Raw genomic sequence first — 12,967 nt, forward strand, 5'->3', positions numbered from 1 at the left:
GCTGGCTCCCGCTGCAGGCCGATGGCCATGGAGGGAGTTGGCTCCATTGCGTTCCTTGGTCTAGTGGGTCTCTGACAACATAACCAAGTCATAGGGTGACAAGATGCAGAGCAGGAGGCGTGCAGCGTCCCTTAGGCCTCTGAGGCCCCTGTGGCCTCGGGGTCCATAGCAGCTCTTCACCCTCTCGGGGGCTGATCACCCACCCCTACTCCTGCCACGTGGCTCTGGGTGACGTGGAAAGGAAATGCCATGTGGAAAAAGAAGCTCCATCAGGGAGACATCCTGATGGACTGTATTTCACAAATTCCCAGTAATTTCCTCTTCCTTAAGAAAATGAGATTCTTTGATCATAACGTATTGGAAATTATCTGTGAGATCATCCAGTAAAACACGCTGACTTTACAGAGGACTAAAGGCTGAGAGCGATAAGCTGCCTAAGATCATAAATGCAGAACGCAGCATAACCCCACCGTAGCCTCAGCCTCACCGCCCACACCTCTTCCCCACCTCCTGTGTCTGTGCGAAGCTCTGTGTCTGTGCGAAGGTCTGCTGTAATTCACGGAGCTCACAGACGGGACCTAAGCCCTTTCATACCCAATACAGCCAGTAAGGTTGCTTGTTCCACGTTCAGTACTTGATGGAAAGCATTTGATTATCTTTATTGTGGTTCTGTAATATTATCTGCAGAAAAGCATCTCATTTTCAGAAGAGTAACGTGCAACAGTGGCTGCTTTCTTTTCTAGCATTTACTCTTTTTCCTTTTAATAGTTTGGAGGCAAACACTTATTAAATAGAAGACATTAAGAATCTTTTACCCCGGAGTATGGGGAAGTGTTTTTGAAAACTTGACCAACATGGTTGAAGAATAATTCAGTTTAGCTAAAAATACAACCTGCTATTAGATCTCATTCGTCTTCCTCGTCTCACAATAGATATTTTTCATACGAGGGTTCTGCTTGGCATCACAGTGAGTGGTGGGAAGGATGTCCTTGTGACACAGGTTGAGACTATTCATGACTTGGGCAAAGCATTATGATCCACAGTAGTAAGCATTTGAACATGTGTTTCTATTCGGTGCCACTCCATTTATTTCTGTTCTTACTATAAAGAGGAAGCCCTTACTTAGAGTCGCACAGCACTTCTCAGACCTAATGTCAGTTATCGTTCCTTTCTCTTTTCCATCTGTTTAGTTGATAAAATGAACCAAGGGTCACAAATAAAATGCCACTAGCTATTTTCATCAGGTCATAGGAAATCTGTACCAGGTTGGGTTCCTCTGCACTCTGCACTCCTGGTTATTAATAGGAAGTCCAGGGAAACATCTGTGCTTTTCTAGGAAGAGAAGATGGTTCGCGCAAGGGCTTACGAGCCTTTCTAAATGCTGATGACAATGTAGATTCTGTCTTCTTGCCTGATTCACGAACAGAGGGGCCCAGCTTGATTGGAGCTCAGACCAAGATTGAGCCTGGTGGTTGGATGAGAATGATTTACCTCCTCAAAAGAAGACTTAGGAGAAAAGAGTGTCATAATGAACCACATCGTGGCAGGTTCCGGAGCTCAGGGCTACTCTAGGGAACAGATCTCCCGCATCCCGACGTGCAGCCGGGGGGGGGGGGGGGGGGGGGGGGGGGGATGGCATACCACGTGTGCTCGGTGTGGTTGATGGCAGGGAGAATTTAAATACGGCGCTTGCCTGTTTAAATAAAGAGAGCGTCTCTTAGTCTACACTGACCAAGACAGGGGGCTTGAAAACCCCGGAGCAGCTCCCAGGGACCAGCAGTCCTTCCAAGCCGCTGGACATGCTCTGACCCCAACGAGGTGCTTGGAGCAGCATCGGATGATGTCACCTTCTGCCACGGGGGCGGGCTGTTTATCAAGGACGTAAAGCAGCTCCTTAGGAGCAAAAAAGAGGAAATAATTTGGTTCAGTCAAGAAATGGTGACTGGGTTCATGGTCCCATCACCCGAAAGCCATCTCCGTGTGTCTTTGGCTAAGCACTTTGAACCATGCTTTGAGTAAACCCAGTTGGTGTGAATTTCCCAAGAAAAGTTAGTTTAGCTATGTAAACTGTTCGAAGTTGGGAAGAGAATCGGAATGTAAAATGCACATAATAATAAGTTTCTGTCAAGACTTTTTTTTAAAATAGCAAAGAGAGATGAGAGGGTGTAATACCCCAAAATGGCCTTTGCCACGTGTAATTTTCAGGTTTTTCCTCTTTCCGAGGCAATCTGCAGCGCTAGCCCTCCGGCTTCTACTTTCTGTGTAGTGAAAATGTTCAAAGGGCAATATTCTCCTATAGCCTCTGTTTTAACCTTCTCTACCATTCTTAAATTCTTTTAGCATCAGTGGTTTTGAAAACCCAAGAGCAGAAATAGACGAAGGTCTAGTGAAAGCGTAGCAGTAATGAGAACACGCTTTCAAAAGGCCGCCTGCCCCCAAGACCTGTGCACTGCCAGCATTTGGGGCAGAACAGAGAGGGACTGGTCTGGCTCACTGTGACGTGGGCGCCTGAGATAATACAGAGCAGCAGCTCACACGGGGATTCCTCGGGAGAGAGCACTTTGCAAATGGGCCCAGGGAAAAAGCTCTCAGGATGCGTTCAAATGAATATTCAGCTGACAGTGTGCTGTATCCATGCTTCGATTTTTTTTTTTCTTTTTTTTTTTTTTTTTTTTGCGGTACGCGGGCCTCTCACTGCTGTGGCCTCTCCCGCTGCAGAGCACAGGCTCCGGACGCACAGGCTCAGCGGCCATGGCTCACGGGCCCAGCCGCTCCACGGCACGTGGGATCCTCCCGGACCGGGGCACGAACCCGCGTCCCCTGCATCGGCAGGTGGACTCTCAACCACTGCGCCACCAGGGAAGCCCTTTTTTTTTTTTAAAGATTTATTTACTATTTATGTATTTTATTTACTTTTGGCTGCGTCGGGTCCGAGTTGCGGCATGCGGGATCTTCATTGAGGCATGCGTGATCTTTCATTGTGGCTTGTGGTCTTCTCTCTAGTTGTGGCGTGCAGGTTTTCACTTCTCTACTTGAGGCACGCAGGCTCCAGGGCACGTGGGCTCTGTAGTTTGCAGCACGCGGGCTCTCTAGTTGAGGCGCGCGAGCTCAGTAGTCCTGGTGCCTGGGCTTAGTTGCCCCGCGGCATGTGGGATCTTAGTTCCCTGACCAGGGATCGAACCCGCGTCCCCTGCATTGTAAGGTGGATTCTTTACCACTGGACCACCAGGGAAGTCCCTGTATCCACGCCTCTTAAGCATACACACATCACTACCTGAATGTCACGTGTCATCCCATTCATACTACTTAAGAATCCTGCGTAAGGGTTGTTGGCGTCTCTCTGGCTTCTAAGCTTAGTAACTGGTGGCATCTTTGATCGCTGCCACCAGGATTTCAAAGTGACAGCGTAAAGTGCTTCAAGGACATTTTTTCTCCCTTCCTTGAGATAAAAGCAGTCATACTTTTCCTTGGGTTTCCTTTGTCATCCTGTGAAGGATTGTTTCCTATTGATAAAATGCTCTTGCTATGCAAGGAAATAGCCTAGTGGGTATCACAAATCCTTTGCAAGGTTGAGAAATACACCAGAAGTGAATCAACTGCACATCTCTAGTTTTACTCCTTGTAACGGCCTGTTGTTCAGGTGCACTTACATAATGCTGTGTAATCTGGTTAAAAAAAAAAATCTTTGAATCGCTGCCCACATGATACAACACTTCTCTGTACTTGCTGAGCTGCACACATGGTTGCAGATGGTCGATTACAAGAAGATATGTTCTGCTTTTCACCAAAAAAAATTATAATATTAAGATGTAACCATGAGATAGAGTAGAGAAAGGACCACAGTGAAGTTGAAAGCTCTGGGCTCCAACCGAAAATGTGCTCGTGAGCAAAGCACTGGTGTTTCCTCGTGGGCAGGTGTCCCCAGCTCTCAGAGGAGGTGCTGGGTGAGGCTCTGTAATGGGGTCCCCTCGGGTACAGGTCCTGCAGACAGGGGACCTTTGCACGGAGCCGTCCATGGGACATAGTTTTAGATGCCGGAAACAAACAAAATGGCCTGCCCAGGGGCTAGACCCAAGCCGACCTGAGCATCCGCAGCTTCCGCACCTTCTCAAACCCGAGAAGCTGCCCAACGCGGATGAGTCTTGCAGTCCTGTCCGAGGTCCCGGGGGGAACCTTTCTACAGATGGCTCTGAGGGTCGACACCACTTAGAATTTCAGCTGAGACATCAGGGAGAGAGAACGAGAAGGAGGGAAAGAGAGAGAGCGGGAACTGGGGAGTTTGAAGCCAACAAATTCAATTCTTCCCACCCATGGAACGTCGCCCTTGCTTACATGCCTGAATCAGCTCACCTTTATGCCCAGCATTACAGGAATATTGATGCTTTAGGGCTTTGCGTCTGAGGCAAGCTGTAGTGCATACAGGACACGGGTGTGAAAAAAGGTCATCGTTTCTTGACGCTAAAGTGATGATAGTGGAAAGAGGACGATAAAAAGGGACCCCCACTCCCTCTGCCTCTGGGTGGCAGGAGATTCTCCTCTCTTGTCAGCCTCTCCTAGTGCCTGCTGCAATTCGGATGTCGTATTGTTGCAGTGTCTGTGAGTAAGAATGCAGTGATGAAGGACTTCCCGCGAGGACCCCAGAATAGAAAGCCCAGGAGGGCTAGTCTCACTCCCACAGAGGGAGAAAGGGAATCTGGCTCGGCAGCTTGGGGTGTAAGGAAATGGTAATTCCCAGCAAAACAAATGAGCGTGATGCTGAGGGAGTCTTCCTCCTGAATATAAATCTCTGCTTTTAAGGGACAAGAGCCCATCATGTCACCCCGACTAACAGTTCAGCCTTCAGGCCTTTGTTCTTTTAAGGGCAACAACGACTTTTTTTTTTTTTTTTTGCCGTACGCGGGCCTCTCACCGCTATGGCCTCTCCCGTTGCGGAGCCCAGGCTCCGGACGCGCAGGCTCAGCGGCCATGGCTCACGGGTCCAGCCGCTCCGCGGCACGTGGGATCCTCCCGGACCGGGGCACGAACCCGTGTCCCCTGCATCGGCAGGTGGACTCTCAACCACTGCGCCACCAGGGAAGCCCAACAACGACTTTGTAAATCAGAATCGTTTAAAGAAAGACCACCATCTTTCTACCCTCACGGTGACCACTACCTGTCAACTTAGGTCTGACACACGATTCCAGATTCTGTGCTAGGAGCCCGTTGTTGTGAAAGGTGGCAGGAAGACAAGGCTCCAGACAGCCCTGTGCTTCCGGTAGCACCAATCATGGGAGACATCACCGTGGTCCCCGCTTCACCTGCACACAAGCCCGCACGCCTGACGAGGTGCAGGGGATCCTCCGGCATCAGCCCACCCAAGTGTCTGCAGTCCAGTCCCAAACCCTAATCTCTCACTGAACACCTGCTACATGCAAGATGCTGTCCTCAAAGTGGAGGCCGCATGGAGTCACGTAGATCCCTGCCCGCAGGGAGCGTTTGATTTAACAGGAAGGACCACACAAGAGCGAATACAGGCAGGCCTCGGAGACACTGCGGGTTCGGGTCCAGACACCGCAATAAAGCGAATATCACAATAAAGCCAGTGACATGAATTTTTTGGTTTCCTGGTGCTTATAAAAGTCTCTTTACCCTACACTGTAGTCTATTAAGTGTGCAGTACCGCTATGTCTAAAAAAATAAGGATGTACAACTTTTAATTAAAAAATACTGCATTGGGCTTCCCTGGTGGCGCAGTGGTTGAGAATCTGCCTGCCAGTGCAGGGGACACGGGTTCAAGCCCCGGTCTGGGAAGATCCCACATGCCGCGGAGCAACTAGGCCCGTAAGCAACAACTACTGAGCCTGCGCGTCTGGAGCCTGTGCTCCGCAACAAGAGAGGCCGCGATAGCGAGAGGCCCGCGCACTGTGATGAAGAGTGGCCCCCGCTTGCCACAGCTAGAGAAAGCCCTCGCACAGAAGCGAAGACCCAACACAGCAAAAATAAATAAATTAAAAAAAATTACTGTATTGCTAACTTATCGAAAAATGCAAACGGATCACTCACAGCAGGGGAGGTTGAGGGCTGAGCAGTGTAGAGGCACAAGTCTGTTAGTGACGTGTGAACTGGACTGAAGTTGAGGAAGGAGGTCGGCGAGGAGAGCCTAGACCCGGGGGCAGAGGCGGTCGACGGGAAAGTGAACCTTTGAGACGCCGCACAGGTGAATTCCACGGGGCCTTGCAATTGATGGAACGCCTAAGGGGTAGCGCGAGGAAGGAGTCAACGCGCGCTAGTGCCGGGCACCCTCGTTCCGAGTCTGAGAGCTGAGTGAGCAGGGGACGGGTGATGCCGTTCTGAAGGTAAGGGCCTTGGAGGAGACGCAGGTGTGGGAATAAATCTTACAAATACAGATCGGAGCGTCCAGATGGAGCCATCCAGCAGGCAGTTATAAATATGAGATCGGAGCCATCGAGAGCTGTCGGAGCTGGAAGTATAGGGTCAGAAATTAGCTGTGTAAAGATGATAGATGAAAATGCTCAAATGGTGAGCTCCTGAGTGAGGATCATTGGTTCACAAATACCTGAATTCTTTTATTCATTCAGTCAAGGAACATCTGTTAAATGTCCCTCTGGTACCAGTTGCCTTCTTGGCAGCTGGGACACAGCTTCCACTCTCTTGGCTGTTTGTCCAGTCACAGATACAAAGGCGAATGAGCTATCGTGGTGGTTGTAAAGTGTGTGATGCGTGTGTGTATATCACAGCGTAGGCGCACAGGCATGAAAATCAGGGGTGGGGCCATGTGTGTGTGGGGATGTCTGTATCAGTGTGTGCACACGTGTGTGCACGCCTGTGTGCGTGTGTAGGAAAGTTTCCCAAAAGAGGTGGTTCTAAATGAATTCTTGAAGGATCAGAGGAAATTGGACAAATGAAGATTCTATTTTTTGAGAAATAACAGAAACACTCTGTCTGGGTGATTTCAAGTAAGTCAGAACCACCGTAGTGAAGAGTTCCTATTGTTGACAAGCAAGGAAAGAGGTTGAAGAGGTACGTGGGCACCTTGTGGGTTCATCTAAGGGACTTGACCTTTTTCCTTAAAAGTATGGGAAATCATAGAAGTCATAGATAAAGGGGGGCTTGACCAGACTTTTAAAACATATCCGAATGGCTTGTGGAATGACCCCCAAACTCAGAAGCCCTCACCGCATACCTGAGAGGTTCCTAGGGCCACGGGAGGCAGGTGGCTTCCCACACGCCCTCCACAGCCGTTTCCTGCCCTGAGCGCGGAGGCTGGCATGCTGTGGGCACAGCGGTGCAAGTGTGTAATACCTCGACCAGCAGAGGTCAGTCCACACAGCCGGGCTGTGGACAGAAGGGAAAGCAGCTCAGACAAGGGAAGACTGAACACGGGAAGCATGGATGCCCATTCTGAGCGGGGCTGGGTCACCCCACAATCAGTACATTCCCAGAGGCTGTAGGAGAAACAAAACAAAATAAATCTGCTACCAAAAGAAGAGCTGTAGTATTCAAAGAACAAAATTAAGCCGTGGAATTGACTGTCAGCGGCATTGACATGGAAAGGATAAGTCCTAGGAGAGGAGGAAACCCCAAGTAGCGTGGGTCTACTCTTTTTTCCAGAGGCTGTGTCTGTGCAGAGGGAGCCCCCCGCCGGGGTGGCCTGTCCTGGGGCTCAGCCTCTATCCTGGACACGTCCTCCTGGCTCACCCAGCCCTCCCTGAAGGCGGGATCATCTTCTGGGATGCAGTGTCGGGGACCCTAATTCTTTCTACAGGGGGGCTTCTTGAACCAGCACTTCTCAAAGAAGTGACCCCCAAGGCCCCCGCCCTACCCCCGGCTCTCATGATGCCCTCCCCTTGCCAAGGCGTTGGCAGGGCTGTGCTCTCTGAAGGTGCTGGAGAATCTGTCTCCAGCTTCTGGTGCTGGCGAGTCTTGGCACGTAGACGCATCGCTCCAATCCCTGTCTCCATGGTTGCATGGTATTGCATGGTATTCTCTCTGTGATGTGTGTCTTACAAGGGCACCAGACATTAGATTTAGGGCCAACCTTCATCCAATTGTGACATCTTCACTTGATTGCATTTGCAAAGACCCTATTTCCAAATAAGGTCTCACTCACAGCTTTGTGGGTTGGGACTTCAAACTATGTTTTGGGGGACACCAACCACACCCCCAGTCACGTTAATGCTACATGAAAACGACAAATTCCCAGGTTTTTCACATTTTTAGACCGTCGTTTAAAATATTTCCAAGCTAAAATGCTTTTGCAATATGCTTTCATGTTTGCAACTTCAGTCTAATCCTTCTTGAGAAGGTTGGGAGATGTAGCTGAGGCAGTTGCTCCTGGCAGAGGGTGTCAGGATTGGAGTCTCTGACTTCCTGGAGTCACCAGACTCCGCAGCCAGTTGTCCCGGGAAGGAAGCACAGTCACAAGAATAACCGGAAGCAGTGACGTCACGGGCTGGAGAAGCAGACACAGGAGATGGGGCATGTTGGCTCAGAAATGTGGGTTGTACACAGCGTCGAACTTCAGGATGTACCATTGTGAGTCTAACATCTGTTCCCTGCAAAAGAATTCTTTTTTTTTGGAAACTATATGTCATATGTCCTTAGCATACGGCTGATCTGGCCCTCAGTTATGGGAGGTGATGTGCTAATTACTGGCTGAAAGACAGGAAGAGGGAGGGAGAGAAGAAGAGGGTGGGCATCTGATCTTTGCAAGTCAGTCCTCATTCTGCCCTCCGTCCTGCGTCACAAAGCACATTGTGTTGGAAGCACTGGTGGCGCTCGGCCTGGCAGTCCACTGCCTGGTGCGCTCATACGTCCACTCAGCAGATCTTTGCTTTGCATGTTCAGGTATCATGACAGGCAGTGTGGTTAGTGGTTTGCAAAACAGACACGATTCCTGCCCCCGTAGAGTCTACAGTCCGTTGGGAACAAGAATTAACCGAATCGTCACACGTGTACACCTGAGTATATTCCAGTCTAAATAGCTGCTGTCGCCTTAAGAGCATCTCAGGTGGGGACTGGCTGATTCTGGGGGTTCTTGGAAAGCATCTCTGAAGGACTGGTGTTGGAGGCGAGAGCTAGAGGTGGAGTCTAACCTCGTGAGTGCGAGTGGGAGCACAGCATGGTCCAGCTGGGGGTAACTGGATGTGCAGTGGCCCCGAGAGAATGAGGAGGGGGCATATCTGAGAGCTGAGAGCAGGTCAGTGTAGCTGGAGCCCGGGAGCAGGAGGAGAGTGTGGAGAGATGAGTCGGAAGGGCTGAGGTCAGTTCAGTTCTTACATCAGGCTGTTTCCATAGATTTGGGTGTGACTGGACGCCCTGCTTGGGTTTGTAGGGAAAGAAAGGCAGCCCAAGGCACTGATCTGGAAATAAGTTTGAGATTTGTGTCAAAGCATTATGGCTGGGCTTCCCTGGTGGCGCAGTGGTTGAGAGTCTGCCTGTCGATGCAGGGGACACGGGTTCGAGGCCTGGTCTGGGAAGATCCCACATGCTGCGGAGCAACTGGGCCTGTGAGCCATGGCCGCTGAGCCTGCGCGTCTGGAGCCTGTGCTCCGCAGCAAGAGAGTCCGCGATAGTGAGAGGCCCGCGTACCGCGATGAAGAGTGGTGCCCGCTTGCCGTAACTAGAGAAAGCCCTCGCGCAGAAACGAAGACCCAACGCAGCCATAAATAAATAAATAAATAAGCAAACAAAATTAGCATTCTACAATTGCAACACAGTGGCAATTATTAAAAACAAAAAATGATAGACTGGACTCCATCAAACTTTTAAAAAAAAAAAACATTATGGCTGTTTCTTAAAGCCCCTGATAGAGGGAATCCTACTAAAATTGTACTTAAAAATTTCCCAATCGTATGGGGTTATTAATAATGACATAAAAGTGATCCTTGTGGTGTGGTAAGAAAAATCAATCTGCATGGCAACGATTACTCGTGAGATTGTGTTTTAGATGGTTTAGATAGCTGTGCCTAGATTAAAACATGGTCAACTTTTGGTGACTATTTCATATGAACTGGGAAAGAATGCACAGTCTAAAGTGGTTGGATATATATACATATTCTTTATGTCAACTTTCTTAAATGTATTGTTAATTATTCAAATATTTACTGATTTTTGTTCCTCTGCTTGATTTATCATTTATTGCGAGATGTGTTGGATATTTCCCCAAACGATAATGGATTTGTCAATTTCTCCTCTTGATTCTGTCAATTTTTGATTAATATATTTTGAAACTTTATTATCTGGGGCATACGGGTTTGGAAATATTGTTATCTTCCTGGTGAATTTAAACTTCATCAATATGTAGTGAGTCTTTTCTATCTTCAGACGCTTGTTGTGTAATTCGTATTGCATTTATATTGTTTCATCAGCTCTCCTCTCATTACTATTTGCACGATATATCTTTTCCATTCTTTTATTTCAGATCTTCTGTGTCTCTTATTTTAGAAGTGTCTCTATAACTAAATTCATTTTAAACCAGTTTGGCACTGTTTGTCTTTGAACTGGAGAGTTTAGCCCACTCACACTGATTGTAATTTTTGATGTATTTTTATTTGTTCCTATGCTGTTAGTTTGTGTAAGGTCTAGGATCTGACTTTGCCTTACTTTCAAACTAACAAATTAGCACGTTCCTGTTTTATGGGTGTCACAAGAAGACATAAGCTTCCAGGATCAGAGAGAAGGGACCTTACCAGTCTAGTGACATGAGTGCCATATTTGCATTGGTTTCCTTTGCCCCCCACCACTCAAGGTGCAGTGAAGGGGAAGCAGATGGATGCTATGTGCACAGTGAACCTGCATCCCAGTCGAGGAACACTGAGCTTGGCGACCTCGTGTTTATAGTAAGGGGTAAGCAAGCCTGTTCTTTGTCCTGGAGGAAAATGTTACCTCATCCTGCAAAGCTGCTCGCTGCAAACACAAGCCTGAGAAATGGGTTAAGAATGCTCAGTGTGCAATATGTTCCTCACACACTCGGCATGAATGGATGACGAATGCAGAGACACGCTTGCCCCGGGTGGTTGCCACTCCCAACAGCTTGTGTTTTCCACTTATCCTCCTTTTTCTGAATTTCTTTTTTCCCCTTCTTTCTTGTCTACTTCTGGAATATTTTCTTGCTCTATACTTTTGTCTCTATTAATTTAAGAATTCCAGTCAGCTCTCCCATATCTGCAAATTCAGCATCTATGGATTCAACCAACCTTGGATCCACCGATGGTACGACAGCATTTTATATAAGGGATTGAGCATCTGCAGATTTTGGTGTCCGAGGGGGTCTTGGAACCAGTCCCCCATGGATACCAATGGACAGCTGTACACAGTGAATTTCTACTTTTTCATTGGTTGCTCTAGAAATTTTAGCATGTATATTTAACTTAGTCTAAAAGTAATCTGCATCTTTATTGACTTCCAGAAAAAATACAAGGACGTTAGAAGATTGTAACTCTGATCACCCTCCTTATGCATATGCTGTTTTTTCAATCAAGGTTTCATTTCTAACTTGACTTTTATTTCTTCTTATGCAGTCCATGAGCGTTTAGCTCTCCCCATATGTTTTCATTGGTAGTGAACTTTCTCAGCTTCTTGATCTGGAAGTGTCTTTCTGGTTTGCATTCTGTCCATTTTCAGCAGATCTAACTTTTCCTTTATCAGCTCTTCCTTGGACTTTGTCTAAAGTGCTGTTTAATCTACCTGTTTTTAAATTTACATCATTACGATTTTATTTATTTATTACTATTATTATCTTTTGCGGTACGCGGGCCTCTTACTGCTGTGGCCTCTCCCGTTGCGGAGCACAGGCTCCGGACGCGCAGGCTCAGCGGCCATGGCTCACGGGCCCAGCCGCTCCGCGGCACGTGGGATCCTCCCGGACCGGGGCACAAACCCGTGTCCCCTGCATCAACAGGTAGACTCAACCACTGCGCCACCAGGGAAGCCCACGATTTTATTTTTAAAGTTCTACTTTTGTTTACAAATCTGCTGGACCATTTTATAACCTCTAATTTCCTTGTAATGTCTTCAGGCCCCCTTTTTGGTCTTTAAACATATTAAGCAAATGTATTTTATATTATTTATACGAAAGTTTCAGCCTCTGCAGTCTTCACACATCTGATTCTGCAACTTGCTGTTTCTACTCACTGTTTGCTCCCGGTGGCTTACCTACTCGTGTATTTAGCAATTCATGATCGTGAGCCCATATTCCTGATAATTTTCTCTGTGGTTAAACTTTGAGACCCCTCCAGAGTACTGACATTTGCTTCCATGTGGTCCTTGGGCTGCTATAAGCTGGGATGTTTAAAAAGTTGGGCTTCCCTGGTGGCGAAGTGGTTGGGAGTCCTCCTGCCGATGCAGGGGACACGGGTTCGTGCCCCGGTCCGGGAAGATCCCACGTGCTGCGGAGCGGCTGGGCCCGTGAGCCATGGCCGCTGAGCCTGCGCGTCCGGAGCCTGTGCTCCGCAACAGGAGAGGCCACAGCAGTGAGAGGCCCGCATACCGCAAAAAAGAAAACGGAAAAAAAAAAGTAAATATGTGGCTTGGAGTTTTTCAGGGTGTGAATTTTGGCCTCCACTAGCATGAAGAGGAGTCACAGAAACATCAAAGGAGAATCTCTGTCTCTTTCCAGCGCTCACACCTGCATAAGCAGCTCTCCTCCTGCAGGGAGAGAATTTCCCAGCCTACCTTAGGCTCTGCCCCACCAGGGTCCTGACTTTCAGGGTGGGTCTGACCTGCCCTCCTACCCTGCGCATGGGCCCCAGGCTTTCTCCAGTTCTCCCCCAACCCGCGCATTCCCCAGAGCCTGATAAGACCTGGGTCTCGATCACGGGGATTGACACTGGCTACAGGACAAATGTTGCTCAGAATGCTGCTTACCTTTGGAGAACATCTTCTCATGCTCATCCTTTGTCGAAGTTTGTTTTCCCCCACTTACTATTGGCTCCTCCACGCTTTAAAAAAAAGAGAGAGGATTTTC

General features: G+C 48.4%; 1 protein-coding gene across 6 annotated transcripts in view; it reads left to right on the forward strand.

Moving 5' to 3' along the window:
• The window catches only part of RPS6KA2 (ribosomal protein S6 kinase A2), a 356,893-nt gene that overhangs the window by 175,372 nt on the left and 168,554 nt on the right, over positions 1–12,967 (forward strand). For 2 of the 6 annotated variants that reach the window (XM_032650891.1, XM_032650890.1), the window contains exon 3: positions 10,751–10,848. The exons of the other annotated variants lie outside the window; for them this stretch is intronic. The gene's annotated coding sequence lies outside the window, so the exon portion shown is untranslated. The remainder of the gene's footprint in view (positions 1–10,750; positions 10,849–12,967) is intronic. 6 annotated transcript variants of the gene reach the window in all.

The sequence above is a fragment of the Phocoena sinus genome, chromosome 12, assembly GCF_008692025.1.
Source record: "Phocoena sinus isolate mPhoSin1 chromosome 12, mPhoSin1.pri, whole genome shotgun sequence".
In the NCBI taxonomy this organism is placed as follows: Eukaryota; Metazoa; Chordata; class Mammalia; order Artiodactyla; family Phocoenidae; genus Phocoena; species Phocoena sinus.